Below are 16,149 nucleotides of genomic sequence, written 5' to 3'. Positions count from 1 at the left end.
CGCGGCGGGGCGGGCGGCCCGAGGGGCTTTAAAAGCGGATGCAGACGGAGCGTTATTAAACGCGTTTGCTTCAGCTGTTTGAGGATTCTTTAAAGTCTCGCTTTCTGGGAATCGGGCGAAGCTGAGCCACTGGTGTTGGTAACAGCGAGTAAAACGCGAGGCACGGGAAGGCTCGTGTGAAAAAGTTGAAGCGGCAGCGCTTTGAGGGGGTTTTCCCACACTAAGCTGGTTGCGTTAATACAGGGTGGAATAATTTTCATCTTTACACTCCTTTCCGGCTGTTGGGTCCATGGGAACGTGAGCCACGCGGAAATCCTCCCCACAGCCCCAGCAGGGTCCCCCCGGCGCTGGTGGCACATTGGGGACAGTCCGAGTGGCTGCAGGTGACTGCAGGACCCGGCTCAGCTGAGCCTCCCACTGAACTGTGCTGGAAAACCCCGAGTGGCACAGCAGAGTCACCCCAACCCCTCCGACCCCCCAGCCAGACTGATCCTGCAAAAGCAAAAATGGGAGGATCCTTGAATGTGCGGAGATGTGGGCTGCACACCTCCAAAAACTCCAAACAGCTCCAAAAACTGCAAACGCCCCAAACAGCTCCAAAAACTGCAAACGCCCCAAACAACTCCAAAAACTGCAAACGACCCAAACCACTCCAAAAACTGCAAACGCCCCAAACAACTCCAAAAACTGCAAATGCTCCAAATAACTCCAAAAACTCCAAATGCCCCAAACAACTCCAAAAACTGCAAACGCCCCAGACAACTCCAAAAACTGCAAAAACTCCAAACAACTCCAAATACTGCAAAAACTCCAAACACTGCAAAATCTCTGTGGGACACATGGTTACTTTTTGATTTAATGTAGAACAACACACACGCCCCAGGTCCGTCTATGAAAAATGAAATGGTTTGCTGGAAAAGACTGGGGAGAGATTGATTTGATGAAGAGATGATGATGATGATGATGATGTGGAGGAGGAGGAGATCAGAGAGGGGTGCAGGAGAATCGGTCCAGCTGAAGGCACACTGGGGTTGCACTTGCCATTGCATGACCCAGCATGAACTTGCCATCATTGCATGGACCAATCGAGCAGGGTCCGTGCCTCAGTTTCCTGCCTGTGCACCGAGGGAGGGTTCCAGCTGCAGAGCTGCTGTGCCAGCAGCACCCACCCGAGGTGATGGGGCGGTGCAGGGGGGTGCTGCAGGGTGGAAACCCCAAATCCTGTGCAATGAGGGTTCCAGCTGCAGAGCTGCTGTGCCAGCAGCACCCACCCGAGGTGATGGGGCGGTGCAGGAGGGTGCTGCAGGGTGGAAAACCCAAATCTGACTCGCCGGCAGGAGGGAGGAAGCGATGGCACCTCAGGCAGCCACACAACTGCCACAGGACATTGCACAACACCTCGGGCTCCTTTCACCTGGTTCTCTACCCTGCAAAACCCCCGGGGGCTGTACAACTTCTACTCTGTACCAAAATTTGTGCTTGTGCGCAGTCATGCCAAGTACCGGTCAGGATTATTTTTATTTTGGTGGTGCTTGATGAGGGGGGACCTGCATGGGACAGGCATAAAATATCTTAGTGTGGTAGATGGAGGTGAGCACTGCATCCTGATCTAATTCGTTCTGTATCCCCTCGGGGACTGGTTTTGTTTTTATAGTGTCTCCTAAGGGGGTTTTATTTAGCTAAGGATAACACAAATCTTGCAGAGCAGAAAGTGCCACCCTCCTCCTTGGACAACTTCTGAGCATGGAGGTCAGGGGACAAATGTTGGTTTCCAGGCCACTTTCTTCTGTAAGCAAAAAATGGTTTTAAAGACCCATTCTTTATGCACTTGATGACATCAAGAGAAACTCTGAATTTACTAATATGAGATGGGAGAGATGAACAGGTATTTGAAATCGCTGAACATTTTTGTCTGGTGTTTACTCCACCCTCAAGTTGCCCAAAGAGCTTCTCTATATTTGTTTGTTTAACCAACAGTTTGAAATGCTCTTTGTTCCCAAAGTGTGTCCTGAGGAAACAGACTGTTAAACAAGATTGATACCAATCGATCCACAGATAGATATTCACATTGATGAATCCTCTTCTTTTACACTTGATATGCTCAGTATGACCCACAGATTTTCAGTTATTACACGGAAAGCTCCCAAGCCACACCAATGAATTTATTAAAGCACGCTGGTTTATGTATCCAGCTGGGAGACTGACAGCCCTGTACAGTAGATCCATACTTAAAATAGACAACTCCTGCGGAGCATTTGTACTGAATTTAAAGGAATATATTATATGAAATCGATAGAAGTTTTGGTATTGATTTCACAGGACTGGGATTTCACTCAGCACGGCTCTGAAACACGGATAAAATAGAGTGCATGGCAAGCATTAGTTTAAAATAAAAATTAAGAAGGTGTTGTATTTAAGGCTGGGAAGACAGCACAAATAGGCAAAAGAGCACCAAGAAAGTGAAAAATGCAGGGAGGAAGAGGAGGAATGGGACCAAGGGAAAGCTGTCCCGATTGTATTTTTCTGGGAAGGTGCTCCCAGCCAGTGGTGGTTATAAATAGGCTGCCCTGGCTGATTACATCATATGCAAAAGGCATTTTGCTTGGCTTTAGCACGATCATATGGATTAGCATGATTACAGCTCCTGGATTTGAAAAATAGCAGGCTTCCTTTTTCGGGCTTGACATTTGATTTATTTTTTTAAGAAAAGTCCAGAGGAACAAGCTCCTACCACCAACAGAGCTGCGGCAGCGTCCCTGGCAGGCGAATTTCCAGGAGCAGCTGGTGATAAGGGAGTTTTTCAACGCCAGCCTCAGCAGCACGTGGAGCTGCTGCCACCAGGAAGCCACCCCTGCCCAGCCCTGGAAATTCCTCCTCTGGGATGGCGCTGCAAATGGTTACATCCATGGGAATCTGATAGGGCTGTTTGCTGAATATACAATTTATTGTATTCATCTCCCTGCGCTCGCTTCCTAACTCCCACCGAGGGAAAGGCATTGCCTTAAATCCCTCCTGAAGTCTTTTTTTATGTGTTCAGAATCCAAAAGTAACTAAAAATGTCTTTTCCTGTGTGTTACCTACATCTTCACAGCATGGAGAGCCGAAAGAGGGAAAGGTTTTTGAGGCGCACTTGGCTGGGGCGTTCTGCCCTGCTCCTGCTGCAGCTCCCGGGGCTCAGCTCCAGTGCTGGAGGCACCCGGAGCTCCCCGCTGGAACATGTTCTGGGAGCTGCCAGGCTGCTGATATGAAGTTGGCCATAGCTCTGCAGGCAATGTAAATCAGGGTCATTAACATTCATGGTTGGGCCAGTTAATCAAGATTGAGTGCAGAGACGCAGACATTCAAATTCAGCAGCAGTTCTTAAGGGTGTTAAACCGAGTGTTGGCAAGGGCAGTGCCTCCTCCAGACTAGGCTCTACCCCAATCCAAACCCGGGAGACTCCTCTTTAAACACCTTTTATACCGTTGTGACTATGATAATGGAGGGATTTTTTTCTTTCCTGTACAGCAAAATAAAGGTTATGTTTTCCTTCAATCTATTTTCCTTTTTAAAGCTGCTGAGCACCTTGGTCAAACCTGAGAGAAGTTCTGCCATGAGTTTGTGTTCATTGTGTGACAATCATCACCTGGAGAGAGAATAAATATCCAAGTTAATGTGGTCATTGGAGGCAGAATTAGGGTTCAAACCTTACCACGCAGCAGCCAGCAAGGCAGAGGCACCACAGCGAGACTGAGCAGTGGGAGAAGGGTGGAGAAGAATCCTTCAGGCAGCACCCAGGGAACCTGCCTGGCCTGGGGCTGCAGTAATGCAGCCACAGCATCGCTGAGGAGAGGAGAGGAGAGGAGAGGAGAGGAGAGGAGAGGAGAGGAGAGGAGAGGAGAGGAGAGGAGAGGAGAGGAGAGAGGAGAGGAGAGGAGAGGAGAGGAGAGGAGAGGAGAGGAGAGGAGAGGAGAGGAGAGGAGAGGAGAGGAGAGGAGAGGAGAGGAGAGGAGAGGAGAGGAGAGGAGAGGAGAGGAGAGGAGAGGAGAGGAGAGGAGAGGAGAGGAGAGGAGAGGAGAGGAGAGGAGAGGAGAGGAGAGGAGAGGAGAGGAGAGGAGAGGAGAGGAGAGGAGAGGAGAGGAGAGGAGAGGAGAGGAGAGGAGAGGAGAGGAGAGGAGAGGAGAGGAGAGGAGAGGAGAGGAGAGGAGAGGAGAGGAGAGGAGAGGAGAGGAGAGGAGAGGAGAGGAGAGGAGAGGAGAGGAGAGGAGAGGAGAGGAGAGGAGAGGAGAGGAGAGGAGAGGAGAGGAGAGGAGAGGAGAGGAGAGGAGAGGAGAGGAGAGGAGAGGAGAGGAGAGGAGAGGAGAGGAGAGGAGAGGAGAGGAGAGGAGAGGAGAGGAGAGGAGAGGAGAGGAGAGGAGAGGAGAGGAGAGGAGAGGAGAGGAGAGGAGAGGAGAGGAGAGGAGAGGAGAGGAGAGGAGAGGAGAGGAGAGGAGAGGAGGGAGGAGAAGCAGCTTCCCTCATTTTCTTCTGAGGGGAGAGAAGCAGCTCCCAGGAGGGAATTGGTGGTGATGCACACAGGACTGCCTGCCATCATCCTCTCAAAAAACCGTCATTTCAATGCTTTATCCCCAGCTGTGATGACATTTCCAACACCATCCTTTCCCATAACTAAGGGGGTTTTGTCTGGCTTTTCAGAGATGCTGAAGCAGAACGAGCCCACTGAAGTTAAAATTACACTTTTAATACTATTTGCTATCACTGCTTAGACTGGGCACCCAGGCCACGTTCCTGGTTTTGTGTGTGTTTTCAGGCCCATACAATTCCAGGGTACCCTGTTCCTTACCAACCTTCTGGCCAGAGTTAGAAACTTGCTTTCCAAGCTCAGCTCTCCCCAGCGAGGGAAGGGAATAACAGGGGAATTGAAGTTTTTGAAAGACCCACCAAGGAGCTCCCAGCCAGGAGGAATGAGAGGCATGTGGGTTAGGCAGGTAAACAAACAAATCTCGGGGTGTTTGTTAAAATGCCCGAGCGTTTCACCTGCACAGGAGTAAACTTGATCAGCTCTGATTCCTCACAGCGTGAAAAGTGTCCTTGTGCAATGTCTTGTATTAGATGTCAGCTGCAATCTGAGAGCAGGAGGTCCAGCCTTCCCCAAGAATAAGGTATTTTCTGAATGGGTTATCAGGGTGTTAAGTGAGTAACATTCCCCCTCCTCTGCAATATTTGTTCAATTTCAAACACTAATAAGGAATAAACCTAAGATCAGAGGTAGGTGTAACTTGGCTTTGTCTGCCCTCTTTTTGAATTTCATGGCCCGGTGATACACCAGGAGAGTAACAGGAATCCTGTGAGATCCTCTCCTCCAGACAAGGTACACAAACCCTTTCTTTTAGCACTGGGCTGTAATGGAGCCCAGGGAGGTGTCCCATTATTGCCCTTTCCACAGCAGTGCTGTGAGGGGCACCAGGGCTGCCACAGCCTCTGCTGAACCCCCTGCATGCTTTGGGATTGGGTTATGAGGCTTTTTTATTATTATTATTCAGGGAATCCCAAACAATATCCCAATGTGCCAGTGAAATATTGAACTGGCTGGCAATGCAAATGCAGCTTAGAGGGTGGCAAATGAGGCCACCCTGGCTGTGTCCTTGTCTCAGCCACTGGGGCACTGCTGCTCCATCAGCCTTTGCTGTTTGTTACCTTTGTGTTACCCCCAAAAGCAGCTGCTGAGAGGCACCAGGAACTCGTTGCCTGTCCTGGCACAGGACCCACTTTGGTTCCAGCTCCGTGGTCCTGGTGCTTGCACAGAAAATCATCTGTGTGAGGATGACTTGAGACAGCAGCTCAAGAGAGAATTATCAATTTCCTTGCTCGTGTCAGCGGAGCACCAAGATCGAAACGGAATTATTTTCAGATGTCAAAATACCACTTAGCAGGGGGCTTTTACTTAGTAAAATTAGCTTTCATTTTCTGCTTTTATGACTATGATGAATAACATTTTTTTTTTTTAATGTGGTAGGCCTAATCCCATTTCTTCTGCGACAGCAGTTTTTCAATACTTTTATCAGTTATATCCCAGTCCTGAATTTGGTACTTTCCATATGGGTGAATTTGGTTCATGCTACACTTTGAGAAGGCTGGCAACCAACTGGAGATTCAGAGCAGGTTTGGGAGGTCCCATCTGCTCTTTGATAACTCAACTTTTAGTTAAAAAAGATATTATCACCAACTAAAAACTCCCCAAGCCCCTTGTCTTCAACTGTTGTGGCTGGAAGTCAATAGGAAAAAACCCAAACCAAAACTTTAACACTTAAAACCATGAATAGAAATGAACACAAAACTATCCAAATAAAAGCTGATAGAAAAAAAGGACACAAATGCATGAGCTGTTATTTTATGAAGTAAGAATTCAGGAGGCAGAAAACAACCAGCCAAAGCTGAATCGGTTGTGTTTGGCTCAGAACAAAAGGACTTTTTAAGGCCCTTCATAATTATAATCTTGGCAGGGATTTGGCTGCAAGGAGAGCTGGTGCAGGGTTTGGATTCCACGAGGATAAATCCATTTCCATTGCAAACCTCCCACTTTTCAGCTAGTTGTGTCTTGTAACTTGGTTATCCCTGGATCAACAGCTAAATTTTAATGTAGTTATGTTGGCTAAGGTCCAGTCTACTCCACAGACTTTAACTAGATTAAGAGGCAGATCAGCTATAATTGGAGTCCCTGATTGAATTAGATTGGGATTACAAATATAATTGGATACTACCCTATTTGTGACACTTCAAAGGAAATATATCTTCGGAGCATGAAAGCTGCAAAATCAACAAACCTTTGGGAATCCTTGAGCCTGTTTCCTGTGTGGATGCAGCCAGGCCCGTGGAGCTCCAGAATGATATTTTTTAACAGACAGTTCGCTCGTAAAAACCCTAAATCAGAATCCTGATTTACATTCAATGTAACCTTGCCACTTTTTAATCTTGCCCGTGGTAGTGGTACAGCCAGATTAGGCTAAAACTGTGCCTGAAAGAAGCTTTAAAACCTTGTAACAAGTCCTAAGTATGGACCAACAGGCCTGAGGTTTTATTGTGGGGTATAAGCAGCAGCCAGGGTTGAAGTAAAAAACTCCTTTGGCTGATGTGGCTTTTGCAGAATTTCCATTTGAAAGGGGCAGTCGGGTGAACAATGCTCCCGGCCTGGCTCAGTGCTTGACACCTTGCAGCACGTCAAGGACAAAAGCTGAAAACTGCTTTTTTTCCCCCCACATATGATATCTTTTCCTGTTTGTGGCCTTTATTCTGTCACTCCTGCGAACCTCCAGCCGCTGGGTAAATAGGTCACGCCCTGAACAGGCTGATCACAGCAACAGCAGGCTCACAGAAAAACCTCCAGTTTGGGGAGAAAACCAAAAATCCCGCTGCCTCTGAAGGGACCAGCCATGGGACCGAGGGAAATTACAGTTCCACCCTCTGAGCCCGGTCCTGGCTCAGCTGAGCCTCCCTGAGCATCCAGCGCTCCTGGGAGGATGCTCCAGCCTGGTCCAGCCACCAGCTCCCACCTTCCCCTCCTCAACCTCCTAATCCTGCCTTCCCCAAAGCCCCAAACGCTCAATTTGACATGGAAATAAGTCATTATGTGAGGGGTGTTTTCAGGGAAACACCCAGCCTGGGCTGCTGTTTGCTCTTTTTTGGATGTTCCCTTTCTTCATCTTCTCCTTGCACAGAAATGTGCCACTCGCAGAAAGAGCTGGGGTTGTGCACAGCTCAAAGTGCTTTCCACACATGAAATATGGGTTAGAAAATCAAAAACGGCCCCAGCAAACCACAATCCCCTGACCTATTCCCCACAACACTCCTGCCTCTGTCTCCACCAAAACTCAAGAGCAGCAAAGCCCCTCCACAGGACATTGGGATAAATTAATTAATTGTACCCCTCACACTCATATTTCCCCACACTCTTTTGCTGATTAATTGTTAACATCATCCCTGTTTAAAAGTGTGCCAGGACACTCTTGGTCCTGATTTATGTTTTTGACATCCCACGGTTAGGTATTTTTAGGCAAAAAGACAAATGGATGAAAGTAATTCGGTGGCCCAGAGTGAGACCTGTAACCATGAAAAATACAGGAGATATGGGACTCCTGGCTCCTTTGTGTAACAGATCATGGGAAGTGGGAGAGCTTTTATTTATATGTCATTTGTACACACAAGATTTATGCTTGCAATTAAGTCTCAGTGTAAATTGGCCTGGCCTGGGTGCATGTTTAATTGCAGGTGCAAATCAAGCTGGTAACACATCTCTTTCTGCCCCTTCCGATTTGGTGTCAGCTCACATCTGAGCTCCCAAAATCCGAGTGGGCATTTACAGATGGCAGAAAGCCTCACAGAAAGATCTTACCTGTAAATGGTCCCTTATAGTTTTTAATTAAAGAGCTTTTCCACAAGAAGCCACTCTTGTTAGGTTCGGGTGCACAAATTCACTCCATTTTGCACATCAAGAGAGTAAATCGTCTCCAAATATTGATATATGTTGAAACTATTGATCCAGCTGGGCAGGTATCTTCCCTGTAGCTGCGATTTTCCAATTTCTGAGGCCGGTGTTGTGTGACATCTTTAGCATGAGCAATCTTTATCTCGGTGCTGGTTAATTGAGAGGGCTCAGGTTACCCCAGCCAGCCATTTCGGCTGGGGGTTGCTGTCATTCGGGACATCAGGAATTTGGGCTCCAAGAACAATTCTTTTCAAACTTTTCTTTTCATCTCCAAGATTAACTGGGAAGTTTGCAGGGAGGGAAGGGAGAATAGCTGGGGTGGGAAGCACCGAAGAGATTGGCAGTCACCTTGCCTGTGCTAAAGGGTGACCAAAGAGAGGAAGAAAATGCAATTTCCTTTATTTACTAAGCTTGCTCCATTTTGTACCACTTGGGAACAATGTATTGATTTTCAGGAGTTTCTTTTTACAATTACAAAAGAAAAAGAAATTACTGATCGGGAAGGAAAACTTCTTTGTTCTGTTTTGTAAAAGAACCAGGGAGTTTCGTGTGTTTGGAAGAAATAGAAATGCATTAAAAGATGAAAAAGCGAAGGAAGAAGATGATGCCACAGAAATCAATACAGAGAATTAGGTGAAATAGAACACCTTGTATGTTCTTCAGAAAATCATTTTCCATACACTAAATACATTTACAGACTTGTTTCCTACAAACCTTTTCAAGTTGTTATTGGAGTCTGAAGCCACAAGTTTTAAAATGGCTGAGAAATATTTCTTATTTTCTGGGGGGGGGGAAGGAAAAGACTGGGAGACACTTGGGCTTTCAGAGACTAGGTGAGGTAACCTCAAGAGATGCACACATTTCATCGAGGCAGAGGAGCCTGAATTTTGGGGGAAATAAAGGCAGAGGAGCCTGAATTTTGGGAGAAATTGAGGCAGAGGGGCCTGAATTTTGTGTGAAAGTAAGGCTGAGGGGTTTGAATTTTGGGTGAAACCAAGGCTGAGGAACCTGAATTTTGGGTGAAATCAAAGCTGAGGAACCTGAATTTTGAGTGAAATTGAGGCAGAGGAGCCTGAATTTTGGGCGAAATAAGGGCTGAGGAGCCTGGATTTTGGGTGAAAGTAAGGCTGAGGGGTTTGAATTTTGGGTGAAACCAAAGCTGAGGAACCTGAATTTTGGGTGAAATCGAGGCAGAGGAACCTGAATTTTGGGTGAAACCAAAGCTGAGGAACCTGAATTTTGGGTGAAATCAAGGCAGAGGAGCCTGAATTTTGGGAGCCAATACCCCTGGCAGAAATGGAGTCTCTGCAGCCCCATCCCCTCAGGCTGCCCCTGGTTTTTATTCAGGGCTCTCAGTGTGCTCAGGGCTGTTCCCCCAGAAGGTGGCAAAGCCCAGGAGGCCCAGCAGGAGCCCTGATGTGGAGTAAAGGTTGGGATGAGCCCAATTCCTGCTTCCAGGCAGCGATGGGCACAGGGAGGATGGTGGCTCTGAGCCCACAGAGCCAAAACCTCCCACTGCACCTCGGGGACATTGGAGCATCAGCAGCATCATGGCTCAGCCAGCCTGTGCTCCCACCTCGCTTTTGTTCCTTTTGTGCTGCACTGGCTGAAAAATAACCCAGTTAAAAAAAAAAAAAAAGCAAAAAAGCTGCAGGCTCAGCTGGGTGGGTCATTTCCTCAGCCCACAGGCTCCAAAAGTGTGTGTGGGTCCTTGCAGGAGGAGGGGGGGCTGCACATGGGGCTCCCAGCCCAGCCAGGCTCAGCCCAGGTTTGTGCAGGAACATTTCTGCTCCTGAAAAGGCTCTGCGGGTCTTTTTGCCACCAGGGTAACTTCACCTCTAGGAAAGGGGAAATTAGGCTGCAATTATGTAATTATCAGCCGCCCTGCAGCTCAATTAATGCCTTTTGTAACTCTTCCGGAGGAGGGGACGTCTGTTGGGTGCAGAACCGGGGGATTTCTCCCCACAGCTCTGGCTGAGCTCAGTTTGCCTCTGCACCCCTGGCCTGCCTGGGCTCATTGCAGGAATTCTGCTGGGAACACACAAAGTGCATCTCCTGCCCAGGCTGCATTTACCTCCCCATGCATGGGACAGCAGAGCAGAACTCTTAAAATCCCCTAAAATCCCCTAAAATCCCCTAAAATCCCCTAAAACCCTCTGCTCCTGCTTGGCAGAGCAGCGCTGCAGGTGCCCCCCAGGTGAAGCAGCTTTTCCAGTATTGAGGTGTCAGCAGAGCTGAGCAGGGGCAGTGACACCAAAATAAGGTTTGCTGTAGAAAAGGAACTTAGCAAGGCTTTGAAATTCCGTGTAACAAGGCAAGGCTTGGTCCTGGCCCTGCACAAACACCGGGGTTGGTGTCCCGAGGGGCGTTGCTGCCTCCCCTGCAATGGATTTGTCCCTTTGCAGCTCCCAGCCAGGGCATGGCACTGCCATGTAGGAGGACAAGGCCAGAGGAATCCATAAATTCACCTTTTCACTCTTGCCCAGCAGTGGGATCAGCTCTGCTGCTGCTCCACAGCCAGGGAGCAGCATTTGCCCCCAGCCCCATCCCCCAGCACAGCCCTGCACGGACAGATTGGGGTGCTCAGAGCTCCCCTGGGATGGATTGGGGTACTCAGGGATCCCCTGGGATGGATTGGGGTGCTCAGGGATCCCCTGGGATGGATTGGGGTGCTCAGAGCTCCCCTGCAATGGATTGGGGTGCTCAGGTCTCCTCTGGGATGGATTGGGGTGCTCAGAGCCCTGCTGGGATGGATTGGGGTGCTCAGGGTTCCTCTGGGATGGATTGGGGTGCTCAGGGGTCCCCTGGGATGGATTGGGGTGCTCAGGGATCCCCTGGGATGGATTGGGGTGCTCAGGGCTTCCCTGGGATGGATTGGGGTGCTCAGGGCTCCCCTGGGATGGATTGGGGTGCTCAGGTCTCCTCTGGGATGGATTGGGGTGCTCAGGGCTCCCCTGGGATGGATTGGGGTGCTCAGAGCCCTGCTGGGATGAATTGGGGTGCTCAGGGCTCCCCTGGGATGGATTGGGGTGCTCAGGGCTCCCCTGGGATGGATTGGGGTACTCAGAGCCCTGCTGGGATGGATTGGGGTGCTCAGGGATCCCCTGTGATGGATTGGGGTGCTCAGGGCTCCCCTGGGCTGGGTGGGGGTGCCCATGAGCAGTGGGGTGATGGGAACACCTGAGGCTCTGGCCCCACAGTGCTGGTGACCCATCAGCTCCTTCCTGCCTTCTTTCAGCATTTACTCTGGAAAAACAGATTTTGTTTCATGGAGGCACAGAGTCTCCCGGGTTAAAAGGGACCCACGGGGATCCCCAGATGCACAGACACCCCAAACCCCAGCTGAGAGTGTTCTCCAGGTTCTCCAGGGGCTCCTGGAGCTCTGGCAATCAAACCTCACGTGGGATTTTGTCATCTGTGAAACCTGATGGAGGTTCCACCCATGTGTGCTCAAAAACCAGGCAGAAAGGGGTTTAATTCATGGTATGAGGGGCTATTTTTACAAACTTCCATGACTTTGGGGCTCTGCAGTTACATTGGAGCTGCTGGTCATTCTGAGGATGAATGAGGACTATTCAGACCCTCATGCTCACATCCAGCAGGTTCTTGATGCAAACTCTGGTTTCGGGTTTCCAGCTCCCAGGATATTTGAGGTTTCGTGTAGAACTGAAGTTCCTAGAGAAACAAATGCTTGTAAGAGAAGCCTTTCTTCTGCAGATCTCAAAAGTAATCTTAAAATATGGGATAATAAAGAGGAGCTTGGAAATGTGGGGTTTTGGTGGGGTTCATCCCAAGGTCATAAATCCTCAGAAAGTAAACAGAACATTTATATATACATATATATATAGTATATAGATATTTCCAGTATTTATATATAACCCCTCTGTGTGTATATATGTATTTACTTATACACACAGAGAGTGACACTTTCCTGCAGGCACAAAGATCCCTCAGCAAGGCTGAGCTTAACTAAGTGGCCGATCCACACTGGGCCTGCAGCCATCAAACAGATTTGCCAAGCTGCCTTTGATTCATTAGGAGCTCAAAAAGCACGTTAAATATTTTTATTTAATTTTTTTTTCTCCCTCAGGAAAGGATTACCATAAATAATGCAGCAGAAGGCTGAGTGCAGCATTGAGCGGTGCCCACCTGAATCCTGCTGAGTCTGGAATTAGGGCAGGTGGGATCAGGTGGGTGTGGGTTCAGTGTGGGCACAAAGCAGCATCCAGGGAGGGAAACTTATCTGAGCTGCTGCTCATTGCTGGGCTTTAGAGCTCATCCTGAGGGACATTTCACCTTTCCTGCAGAGTGTGAGCACCAAAACCTGATTTTAGGACAACAGAAATGGGTGTGTGGGACAGAAAGAACCAAACCAGGAGGAGGGGAAGGTTCCTGTCTCATCCAGCAATGGGTTTTGATCCTGGGCATCATTACTGCTCAGGAAAGATGGTGTCAAAGACCAGCAAGGTAATCAGGCACCACATTTTGTTCTGTTTTCAGCTGAAAATCGGAGTACAGATCCCACTCTGAAGCCCGAGGTGAAAGCAGCAGAAAAGCCATTAACAACACCAGTTAAACCAAGATACTTCTGTCATCCAGTCTGTGTGTGAAACTTTTAAAACCCTTGTCTGGGTGGCCATGAGTCCCACAGTTCAATAAATCACCTCCCTGAGAAAGCATTTCCTATGAAGCTGCTGTCTAATGTAATGAAATATCTCTTGAATGTCATGTCCCCTTTTTATGTATCTCACTGCAAATTGGAAATGATTTTACTTCCTGCTGGAACTGGGCTGTTGTTCAATCTGAAAAAGCCTCTTGTCTGATTCCAGAAGTGCTGAGCACCCACAAACGGAGCCAGTGGGCTCTGTGGGAGCTGAGAGATCCTCAGGATCTCCTCAGGGCTTTGTGAGAGCTGAGATGTCCTTTAGGATCTCCTGAGGGCTCTGTGAGAGCTGAGAGCTCCTCAGGATCTGCTCAGGGCTATGTGAGGGCTGAGATCTCCTCAGAATCTCCTCAGGATCTCCTCAGGATCTCCTCAGGATCTCCTGAGGGCTCTGTGAGGGCTGAGATCTCCTCAGGACCAAGGCAGGTGTTGGTGCTCGGGCAGCTCAGTGCTGAATTCCCCGTGAGCTGCCGGAGCAGGATAGACCTTGTGAAGGGATGCACTACCTGCTCTAAAGGCACATTTAAAGAATTAAATCCAAACCTGGCTCCAAATCCCAGCTGACCACTCACCTTTGCATCTCCTGTCTGACAATTACAGCAAAACCAGCACGGGATGGCCACGTGCTCCAGCTCCTGGGTCCTGCTGTGGTGATGTGGGTGGGCTGGGGGCTGAATTCCCAAATTAAAGATGCACAGGGAGAGGGCCGGACCAGCCTGTGGCTGTTCTGTAGCTGAGCTCGCTGCGTGCAAGTGAAATATTTTGCTTATAAAGAATTTTCATAAACATGTCTTGGGATGTGTATGAGAGGTGGGTCCTGGGATGTGCATTAGGGGTAAGCTAAACAAGCTGGTATAAACACAGGCCTGGCTCTGCAGGGGAGGAGGATAAATGGCTCTGCTCTGTCCCACGGAGCTCCAGACCTGCAGGATCAAACCCAAACCAGGAGATCCTGGCTCGTCCAAAATGCCTTTAAACTGCAACCACACCTAACCCACCTTCAGCTAAAACACCAAAGGGCAGGTCTGCCTCAGTGCTGAAAATATCTGAGATTTCTCAGGCATGGAGAGGACAAATCCCAGAGAATGAGGGGAGTTTGCTGGGTTTGCTGGTGAACACGTCCTCCAAGTGCCCTGCCAGGTTTTGGAAGGGATTTAGGCACTGAGGGCAGAGTCAGGCATGGAAGGGGCTGTCAGAAGAGTCTGAGCTTTTCAGGTGCCCAATTCCCACTGGAATTCAGACTCACCTCAAAATTCTCCCTTTACTTTCATCTGCAGCCTTGATTCCCATTAAACCCCAGCTCAGGCAAACCTCAGCTGGAAAAATCAGATGTTCAGCGTTTAAACTCTGGGAGTTGCCTAAATATAGATGCAAGTGCCTAATTTGAGACTTCCACTAAACCCGTGTTTAAAACTGCCACCACGTCTGACCCATACAAAGGCACAAACCCACCCTGGATAATCAAACCAATAACTGAATTCAAACGCTTTCATCCAGATAAAGGGCAGCAATTGAATTAAAATCTGCAAGGATTTTTGGAGCCAGGGTGGACAGTGTAGGTTATAATCTAGTTTATGGTATAAAGTACTAATTATATGTCCATGGCATTCATCAGGCTGAAATGCTTCCTGTGTGAGGTAAGAAAAAGTATGGTAAGGATTAATTTAATTATACATTTTATAGATGAAACTATGTTTCTAATATTTTGTAGCTAACAATAACTTTAAAGGGCAACTGTAAATATATAGTATTTTGAGACCTTAAAAGACTAAAATAAATAACATATGGAGCAAAGTAACGTGTGAGGCCTGGATTACAGTTTTGCTAACATCGCTTTCAGAAGTACAATACCTCAATACCTTCCTGACAAGTGTGACCAGCAGGACACCCAGCTCAATAGAAACTCTGAAATATTGCCCAGAAAAGGACTTTTTACTGGAGAAGCTGGAAGGTGTTTAAGCTAAATTGACAGAAGTGAGGCAGGGAGGGCTGGCAGGAGGGAGGCAGCTCAGAGCCTGCCTGTGCTGGAGCAGCAGACCTGCCAGGGGATCTGCATTTCCCAGCTGTCAGCACCATCCATTGAAAGGCCACAAAATAAATGACAATTCCCACCTCATTTATCTCATTTCCTGCCTCACCTCTGCGCTGACACTTTGGAGCAGGGGGGATCTCTGTGCCTGGGCACTGTGTGGTGCTGGAGCATCCTCTGCATCCCCTGGACTGCTCAGGAAGGTGAACTCCAGAGAAGCCAGAGCTCAGGTGAACCTTCCTCTGCTCCTCATCCTCAGCTGGGAATGACTTCCTTGCCTGTGGGAGCCCAGGGCTTCCCTCTGGCTGCCCTGGGACCCTGGCAGGGGTCAGGAACCCCCTGGACAGAGCCCCCAGAGACACTGGCTGTGATCTCTGTCCATGGAAAAGAGTTTTCAATCTTACAGGATGAATTACCAGCACTGAGGGTTTGATATAAGTAATAATTAAGTGTGGCATGGGTGCAAAAGTAAAATTGTAAGATTTTAGATAAGGGGTTCAAAAGAAGCAAGATAGAAGAAATTGGGTGTCTCTTGTCTTTTTCTCCTTCTTCATGCCCTCCATGTTTCACTGTGGTGTTGGCATTTTTCTGTTAATTTAGACTAGAGACACACTGTTCAATGTTAAGTGATAGATATGAACACATTATTGTAAATCCAGCACAGGTAGTTTCTGGTATATAATATTTGTAACATCCCACTGAGAAGCAAAGACCCCCACACTGTCCCACACCTGCCCATCCCACAGCTCCTGGTGCCACATGACAAACCCATCAGGGACGGGCCCTGCTAACCAAACAGCCACAAGTTTGCTTTCCCGGCACAGTAATTAATTGTGGTGATTATTTTCTGAGCCAGAGGCTCTGCTCTGTTCCCTGCCCGGGATAGGAGTTAAATCATTGCTGTGGGAAAGGAGGCTGGGGGCAGCAGCAGCTGTGGAAACCATTGCTGCTCCAAAAGCCCTGCCACAGAACGAGCAGAGCAATTTCCCTGCCACA

Source organism: Taeniopygia guttata, chromosome 20, assembly GCF_048771995.1.
Source record: "Taeniopygia guttata chromosome 20, bTaeGut7.mat, whole genome shotgun sequence".
Classification (NCBI taxonomy): Eukaryota; Metazoa; Chordata; class Aves; order Passeriformes; family Estrildidae; genus Taeniopygia; species Taeniopygia guttata.
Note: the sequence above shows the minus strand (reverse complement) of the source record.